Consider the following 9,377-nt stretch of genomic DNA (forward strand, 5'->3'; position numbering starts at 1 on the left):
CGTAAAGACTTGCGCAAAATTTAAACATGAGCTGAAAACAGGATGTCTAACAGTTAACTGTTAAACATTTATGTTAAATAACATTAATAGAAAGCTTTCGGCTTAAACTGTTGGCTGTTATGGCTCATATTATGTACTATAATGTAATGTCAAAGTTTATACTTTAGTTTATTTTTATACGTTATAGATGAAACAACACGTTCACACGGAATACGGTTTAAATACACAAACAAAATAATATAGAAAAATAAAATTATTTAAATAATTAATAAAAATAATAACAAAATTATAAGTGTGTTATAAAAATCTAAAAAAAAATGTTTTAAAATAAATTCCACAAAAAAAATTAATAAATAATTTGTAAATAAAATATCTATTTTGTAAAAATAAAGTTTAAAGAAAAAAATCTTGTAAAAATGTAAAAAGTCGTGTATTTTTGTATAAAACTTGTCTAAGTCACTGGCGCTTTTTAAGTGTAAAACATAGAAATAAAACCAAATAAAAAAAACACAACTATAATTGCAAAAAAATAAGATCTCAACTAACCTTCCCCCCAAAATAGTTTAAAATAGTAATGTGTAATATTTTTGTAATTCTACTGCTGTATTTTGATGTTTTTTTTTTCTAATTCATTGTTTCCGTTTTGGTAATTGCGGTAAATGTTGTCATCTTACTTGACAATGTTTATTTGTCTTTCTGTTTAAATTTATTTTATTCTCATCAAATTTCAAGAGTAAATTAATAATGCGGTTTTTCTTATGTTAGACAAATTTATGATTCATGGTGTGTGTTTTTAAGCAAAAATTTAAATTAAAATATTTTTAACCTATAAACAATTTAGGAAAAATTTAAAATTTTTCAAGAGGTAGGACAGATATATTTTATTTAAAATCGAAAGTAGCAGCAAGCTTGTTGAATTCTCCTGTTGTGTATTTTGTGATCATAAATGGTAGTGTTCTGGATTAAATTATCTAAAACAGATTAATGAAATACATCCCACATTGCGATGGTGCTCTAGTATATCCACCAATAAGTACCATCAATATTTCCTACACATTGTATTCCCTAATATTGGTACCATCCATAAATATGAATGGATTAGCATTTTAGTCTCTATTAACAAGAGATGGTCAAAATATTTAATAGAGTTAGAAGATTGATATAGAAGATCGAAAAATTGTAAGGAAAAATATTTTGAAAAATTGGGAAATTTTTTGGAATAAAATCTGGAAATGCTTTTTTGGTTTTTTTCTCTCTCTCTTTCGGAAATGCTTCACTTCAAGGACATTGTATACGTAATTGACTTTAAACGTTCTTGGCTTCAATAGATGGACAGATATTCTGGAACGGATAGTTAAATTTGAACAAAACTAAACTTTCAAATCCATCTCAAACTTTCGGGGCTAAATAGGGTCAAGTGGGCTGGGCTCCTTCAATATAAAGCAAATAAAAAGTTTAAATCTGCGAAAGCATAACAGTGGAGTCCTCATACCTTATAAATTTATAACTTTATAACTTTATAACTTTATAACTTTATAACTTTATAACTTTATAACTTTATAACTTTATAACTTTATAACTTTATAACTTTATAACTTTATAACTTTATAACTTTATAACTTTATAACTTTATAACTTTATAACTTTATAACTTATAACTTTATAACTTAGATACTTATAACTTTATAACTTTATAACTTTATAACTTTATAACTTTATAACTTTATAACTTTATAACTTTATAACTTTATAACTTTATAACTTTATAACTTTATAACTTTATAACTTTATAACTTTATAACTTTATAACTTTATAACTTTATAACTTTATAACTTTATAACTTTATAACTTTATAACTTTATAACTTTATAACTTTATAACTTTATAACTTTATAACTTTATAACTTTATAACTTTATAACTTTATAACTTTATAACTTTATAACTTTATAACTTTATAACTTTATAACTTTATAACTTTATAACTTTATAACTTTATAACTTTATAACTTTTATAATTTTATAAACTTTATAACTTTATAACTTTATAACTTTAACTTTATAACTTTATAACTTTATAACTTTATAACTTTATAACTTTATAACTTTATAACTTTATAACTTTATAACTTTATAACTTTATAACTTTATAACTTTATAACTTTATAACTTTATAACTTTATAACTTTATAACTTTATAACTTTATAAATTTATAACTTTATAACTTTATAACTTTAAAACTTTATAACTTTATTCTGCAAGCAAAAGTTCTAAAAATTTTTACAATTTCACTTTTTATGCATAATTAATCTCCGTTTTTTAATTAATTCAATAGTAATATATAAACAATTTATTTTCCATTGTTTTTAAACATTTCTATTGATTACTTTCTAATTGTTATTTAAACAAACACATTACCCTTAGTAATGGTTACTGTACACAAAAATAGTAATGAAATAAAAACTAAAATACAAAATACTTCACATGCTAATGATGTGGTTAAAATCTTAACCACAAAAAAACCTCTTACCACTTTAACCACAAAATGTTAAGTTCCTTACAATATTATACCAGTTAATGGTGTAAGTCTTTTCCATTGACGACATTCTCCCTTTCTTTCTCTCTTTTTTACTGGATAAATAAAGACAAAATGCTGGCTGTGCCAAGTATATGTTCATTATTATAATGAGAATTTCATTAACATTTTAATTAACCCCAAGTTAAGAAAAAAACACTTATTGAAAGTCCTTAAAAACGACAACATTAAAAAAACAAACATTTTGTATAATCATTTATTTTAAATACTTTTAAGTCTTTATTACACTTTGCAACATTTTGTTGCCTCTTTTTGTGTTTTTTTTTTTTTTTTTTTTTTTCAAACAAAAATAACAAGTAACAATCTGTTTCAATTAAATAAGTATGTTGTTGGTAAAATAAATTTAAAAAAAAAAACTAGGCCAGACTTTATTAATTGTGTATGGTAAAGAATACGGAAAGTTTTATTTCATGTTAGACATAAGTGAGGCTTGAACATTTTTAGAAAAGATATCTTTGACTACTCTACTAAATATTTTTATAGAAATAAAATTATGATACTAGTTGAAGTAAAAAAGTAAAACTAACAAACATTTTGCAATTTTATTTGTTTAAAAATACCCCTTTCCTATCTATATGTAATAACTAAGCATTTGTTGTTTCCTGTAATACATATAGTTCAAATATGAATATAACTTTCTGGTGTTTTATGCCGCAATATAGAGTATTTTTTAATACATTTTATAAAGTTTCTATTTTATAACGAACTTTTTGTTTAAAATAAATAACTCGCCTTAAAGTTGAATCATTAATTTTTCTATAAAAGTCTACGTTGACGTATGATTAATATTAATTATTACTTATTTTTGTAAAACTTTTATAACGTGCCCATTTTTTAACAGAATTTTATATAACAAACTGTAAATTAAAGTACAAAGTTAAGCCTATTTACTTTATAAAACAGAGTTTCTTAAATTTTCAACAATATAAAATTATTTAATAAAAGTTAATATAATACATAACAATTTGAATGAAAACGCTACTTAATACCTGGTGTAAGGTAATAATATGAAGATAAATTATAAAATTATTAGCAATTTTATAATGGTGTAAGGAAAATTTGGTGCTAATACTACAAGGAGCTTGAATACAAGAAAACACTTGATAACTTTACCCAGGGTGCTACTCATACCGAAGTGAAATTAAACCAAACTTGATATGAAAATTTTTTAAAAAGTACATCACTATGAAACCCCGCTATGTCTCCGCGTTTTGTACCAAAGAAGAATGAACATTTTTCATCTTTAAGATTCTCATTTATTTGAAAGATTCATTAAAAAGTTTCAAATTACAATTTTTGCTGAAATTTGGCTAAAGTTTAACTTTATAACTTTAAAACTTTATAACTTTATAACTTTATAACTTTATAACTTTATAACTTTATAACTTTATAACTTTATAACTTTATAACTTTATAACTTTATAACTTTATAACTTTATAACTTTATAACTTTATAACTTTATAACTTTATAACTTTATAACTTTATAACTTTATAACTTTATAAACTTTATAACTTTATAACTTTATAACTTTTAACTTTATAACTTTATAACTATAAACTTTATAACTTTATAACTTTATAACTTTATAACTTTATAACTTTATAACTTTATAACTTTATAACTTTATAACTTTATAACTTTATAACTTTATAACTTTATAACTTTAAAACTTTATAACTTTATAACTTTATAACTTTATAACTTTATAACTTTATAACTTTATAACTTTATAACTTTATAACTTTATAACTTTATAACTTTATAACTTTATAACTTTATAACTTTATAACTTTATAACTTTATAACTTTATAACTTTATAACTTTATAACTTTATAACTTTTTATAACTTTATAACTTTATAACTTTATAACTTTATAACTTTATAACTTTATAACTTTATAACTTTATAACTTTATAACTTTATAACTTTATAACTTTATAACTTTATAACTTTATAACTTTATAACTTTATAACTTTATAACTTTATAACTTTATAACTTTATAACTTTATAACGTAATGTATTTTTTGTTTGAGAATCCTTGAAATTTGATGAGAATTTAAGATTTTTATTTCTAATACCCTACACCAATATAGTGCATTGATTAAACTTCTACGTTTGTTCTTATGTTTGTCCATTTTAAGTGAAAACTTTTTTAATTTTGAATCATATAAAATTTCATACAAAACCATAAGCAATGTTGGTTTGAAACCTCATATAAAGGTTGTTTTTTAGTGAAATTTATTTCTTTATTTTTAATGAAATTATTGAAAAATTACTAATTTTTATGGATTATTTTAGAAAAAATGTAGATTTTTTAAAAAAACAAGATTTTCATAAAATTTTCTACTATTTTTTAAAAAAAGGCGATTTTAAAATTCGATTTTTAGTTTTGAAAAAAGGATGTTTTACACTTGCCTTAGGGACTAGAAGAATCCAAGAAACCTCGATTGTTGAAAAAGAATTATTTTAAAAATGATCCTAGAACATGCTCTATGTTGGTGTAGGGTATTTTGTGGTTACCCTTGACCGTCTATACTATGTTTAATTAAAAACTCTTCTTTTTGTTTTTTCAGTGCAACTCTTTAAAATAGAATAAATAACAAACAAAGGTTTCTGAAAATTTAAAAAATACAAATAAAAACTTTTAGTTAAAAAAAATGTATAGAAAAATCTTTTTTTAAACCAAAAATACTAATTATTTTTTAACAATTTTCCAAAAGTTTATTTATTAAACAATAATAAAAAAACTTTGTTTTTGAATTCATGTAAGTGTGGCTGTATATTTCAAGAGAAATATGTAATAGAAAAGTTAAATTAAATTCTTGTGACAATGTTTAAATTGAAAAATAAAATGTGTTAATATTTCCATACAAAAAGAAAAAACAAGAAAAAAATTTGTATAAAAAACACACACATGCATAATTGCTGTTAAACATGAGAAAAAAAACAATACATACAAAAACCAAACCAAACATAAGTTAATTGTATGAAAGAGTAAAGTATATTAAAATAGTGAGTGTGAGTATGAGAGAGACAGAAAACAAAAACGAGTATATTATTTTACCAAAAAAATGTTGTATGTTGTATAGTGCAATGAATTAAATTGTTATTTATTATACACAAGTTTACACCATGTTGTGTTATTGCTTCGGTACACATATACATATATCAATTGAATGTTTGTAGTTGTTGTTTTCATATTGACCTTAATAAAATAACAACAACAATAATAAAAGAAAGAGAGAGAAAAAAAGAAGAAAGAAATAAACATTGACAAACAGGTCAGCATTAATATACAACAAATAAAATTACAACAACAAACAAAAGGATCACTGTTATATTGCTCATTGTTTACACAAATACATACAAATGTATATAAATAAATTTGTATATATTTTTTAAGTGAGTGTGTAAGAGAGACAGAGAGAGAGAGAGTGAAAAAACTAATCAGACATGGCATTGGAAATTTCAAAACTGTATTCATTTATTTTGTTGGGGACTAGTCTATTGACTAGTCTATGGACTGACCTAATAACAAGTGGACTTGTCCATTGACTAGTCTTTTGGATATTCTTCAGACTAGTTTATTGACCACTTAATTGACTAGTTTTTACTAGTTTATTGGTTAATCTTTTTAGATTCTATTAAATAGTTGATAGACTATACTATGGACTAGTCTATATTTGAGACAATTTTGTAGACTTTTGTCTAATCAAGTGAATAATATATGGAGCAGTATATTGGCTAATCTATGGACTTGTCTATAAACCAATCTATAGAATATACTATGGACTAGTCAAGGAACTAGTCTATTGATTATTCTATAGACCAGCCTATAAACTAGTGAAGCGACTAGTCTATTGATAATTCTAGGAACTAGTAAATAGGCTTATCTATTGGTTTTTCTGTTGACTAGTCTTTGGTCTAGTCTGTAGACTATACTATGTATTAATCTATAGTCTAGTTTATTGACTAGTCTATGGTATAATCTATTGAGCAGTGTATTTACTAGCTTTTGAATTGGTCTATGGCTCTGTCAACTGATTATGCTAGGGGCTATTTTATTAACTAGTCTATGGGCCAGTCTATGGACTAGGCTAGTAACTATTCTATTGACAAGTCCTCAGACTAGTCTATTGACTAGTCTATTGATAATTCTATGAACTACTCTGTAGACTATACTATGTATTAATCTATAGTCTAGTTTATTGACTAGTCTATGGTATAATCTATTGAGCACTCTATTTACTAGTTTATGGACTTGTCTATGGTTCTTTCAACAGATTTTGCTATAGACTATTTCACTGACTAGTCTATGGTATAATCTATTGAGCAGTCTTTTTGCTAACTTATGAACTGGTCTATGGTTTTGTCAACTGATTATACTATGGGCTATTTTACTGACTAGTCTATGGGCTAGTCTATGGACTAGGTTAGTAACTATTCTAATGAATAGAATAGTTACTAATTCTATGAACTAGTCTCTAGACTATACTATGGGTTAGTCTATAGTCTAGTTTACTGACTATTCTATGGTATAATCTATTAAGTAGTCTATTTACTAGTCTATTGACTACTTATTTAACTAGTCTACTGACTACTATATTTATTACTTTACTGGTTAGTTCATAGACTATACTTTGAACTAGTCTATGAAGTAGTATTACGGCTAGTCCATCTAATAGTCTACTGACTTTGTCTATGGATTAGTCTGTTCTATAGACTTAATTATGGACTTGTCTGTGAACTAGTCTACAAACCAGTCTATTGACTAAATTATAGTCTAGTCTATGGACCAGTCTAGAGATTATTTATTAACAAGTCTTAAGACTATTTCATGAACAAATAATAGAAACTAAGTTGCTAACTAGTCTATGGACGAGTTTCAAAAAAAAATTCTATGGACTTGTCTATATACTAAGTTATTGATGAGTCTTTTGACTAGCCTATGAACTAACATATTGCTTATACTTATGGACTAGTCTACTTTTAATGACCTAATCACTGGACTAGTTTATGAATTGGTCTTTGAACCAGTCTAATGACTAGCCTATGGACTAGTTTTATGATTAATCTATAGACTGTTATATGATATAGTCTATGTATTAGTTATTGATGTTGTCTATGCACTAGTCTATGAACTGGTCTAAAAGCCTATCTATTGTCTAGTTTATATTCTAATATATAGACTATGTTATGAACTGATCTATAAGCAATTAAGTATTCCATGAATTAATCTATGGAATACCATATTGACTGGTCTATTCAATGTCATAGTTATATGGATGAAATATTCTATAGACTACTCCATAGAATAGCCTAATAACTAGTCTTTTAACTAATCTGTTGTATAGTCTATAGACTTAATCCTCCATTGTCTAGTATATAAATAACTCTATTAAATTGTCTTTTAACTATACTATAAGCTAGACTATTAACTACTCCATTGTCCACTGTATGAGCCAGCCTATTGACTAGTATGTCAGTTATCAAGTCTATTTTCTGGATTATTATTTCTCAATAGCTCTAAAGGAAAGCCTGTTTACTACACTATGAACTATTCTTAAAAATATTATGTGGACTGTTCTAGTTTAATTGCTAGCTATAGTGTATGGGCAAGTGTAGTGAATGCAATACATTACTATTGAATTTTCCATGCCTGATACTATTTACTGGTTTGTGTGTATGTGTGTACACTAAATATTGACAGATTAAGTTCTCTCTAAAGTATTAAGTTCATGATATTTTGTTGCACAAAATTTATTTAAACCAAAAAAAAAAAAAAATTTAATGAAAAATTTTTGTTCTATTTCTACTAGGCAAAAGATGTGTGTGTAAAGTGTTTATACCAAAAAGTTTTTTTCTTCAGAGTTTTTTAAGCATATATGCGTGTCTAGGACCTAAATTTATACCTTTCCTAACATATTAATGTGTTGATAACCAAACAAAATAAATAAATAAAACCAATACAACTAAAAATAAAACCCAAATGAAAAAAGTGATAAATAAACAAAAAGGCCAACCACGGCAGCAACTAAGCACAAGAGCAGAAAATATGTAACAACAAAAACGTTATCTTTGGAATTTAACCCCCGTCATACCTTTAATTTGCTTGAAAGCCTGCTTTTGCTTTCAATCCTTGAATAAACAATCATTTGCTGTATATATCTTAAGGAAAAGTGGCGTTAAAACTAAAGTAATATTTAAAGCAAAAAAAAGAAAAAGGAAGAAATCTTTTTCATAAATAATAATACATAATTGCTTACTTCGTTAAATTACGCTACTCTTTGGCAAGAACATGCCAAAACTCCATTTTATATTCTTCTCTTTCACACTTTTTGTTTTTTTTGCTAGTGTAAATAAAAAATAAACCTTTTTCTACTTCAACTCTCTTCATCAAGCTCAGAAACAACATTATCAGCGACCCATAACACAAAAAAAAAGAAAAATAACAACAAGAAAGGAAAATTCCGTCCTTTTTTTATTTTACTTAAATCTACACATCATCATCATCAGCAGCATTTGGCTGCTGTACCCCAAATCTTTATTATAAAAAAAAAAACAAATTTGTTGGTAAGTTTTTCATTTTCTCAAAGAATATTGTTAACTAAAATATATTTTCAACTTTACCTTTGGCTCAAGTAGTAGGGATTTTATTTTGTATATTTATATTAGTTTTAAAAAATTTTATTTTTTGTTGACCCGGTTCTTTCATTAATCCTTAAAAGCTGCAGCTATAAAAATCCTGAAAGAAATCATAAATAATAAATCAA

General features: G+C 24.5%; 1 long non-coding RNA gene across 1 annotated transcript; it reads left to right on the forward strand.

The window, feature by feature from the left end:
• Positions 1–337: 337 nt before the first annotated feature.
• On the forward strand, positions 338–9,172 carry LOC124420535. The gene is made up of 3 exons (XR_006941252.1): positions 338–646; positions 5,178–5,213; positions 8,424–9,172. It is a non-coding gene; the product is annotated as an uncharacterized LOC124420535 (long non-coding RNA).
• Positions 9,173–9,377: the final 205 nt, after the last annotated feature.

This window comes from Lucilia cuprina, chromosome 6 (assembly GCF_022045245.1).
Source record: "Lucilia cuprina isolate Lc7/37 chromosome 6, ASM2204524v1, whole genome shotgun sequence".
NCBI classification, from domain to species: Eukaryota; Metazoa; Arthropoda; class Insecta; order Diptera; family Calliphoridae; genus Lucilia; species Lucilia cuprina.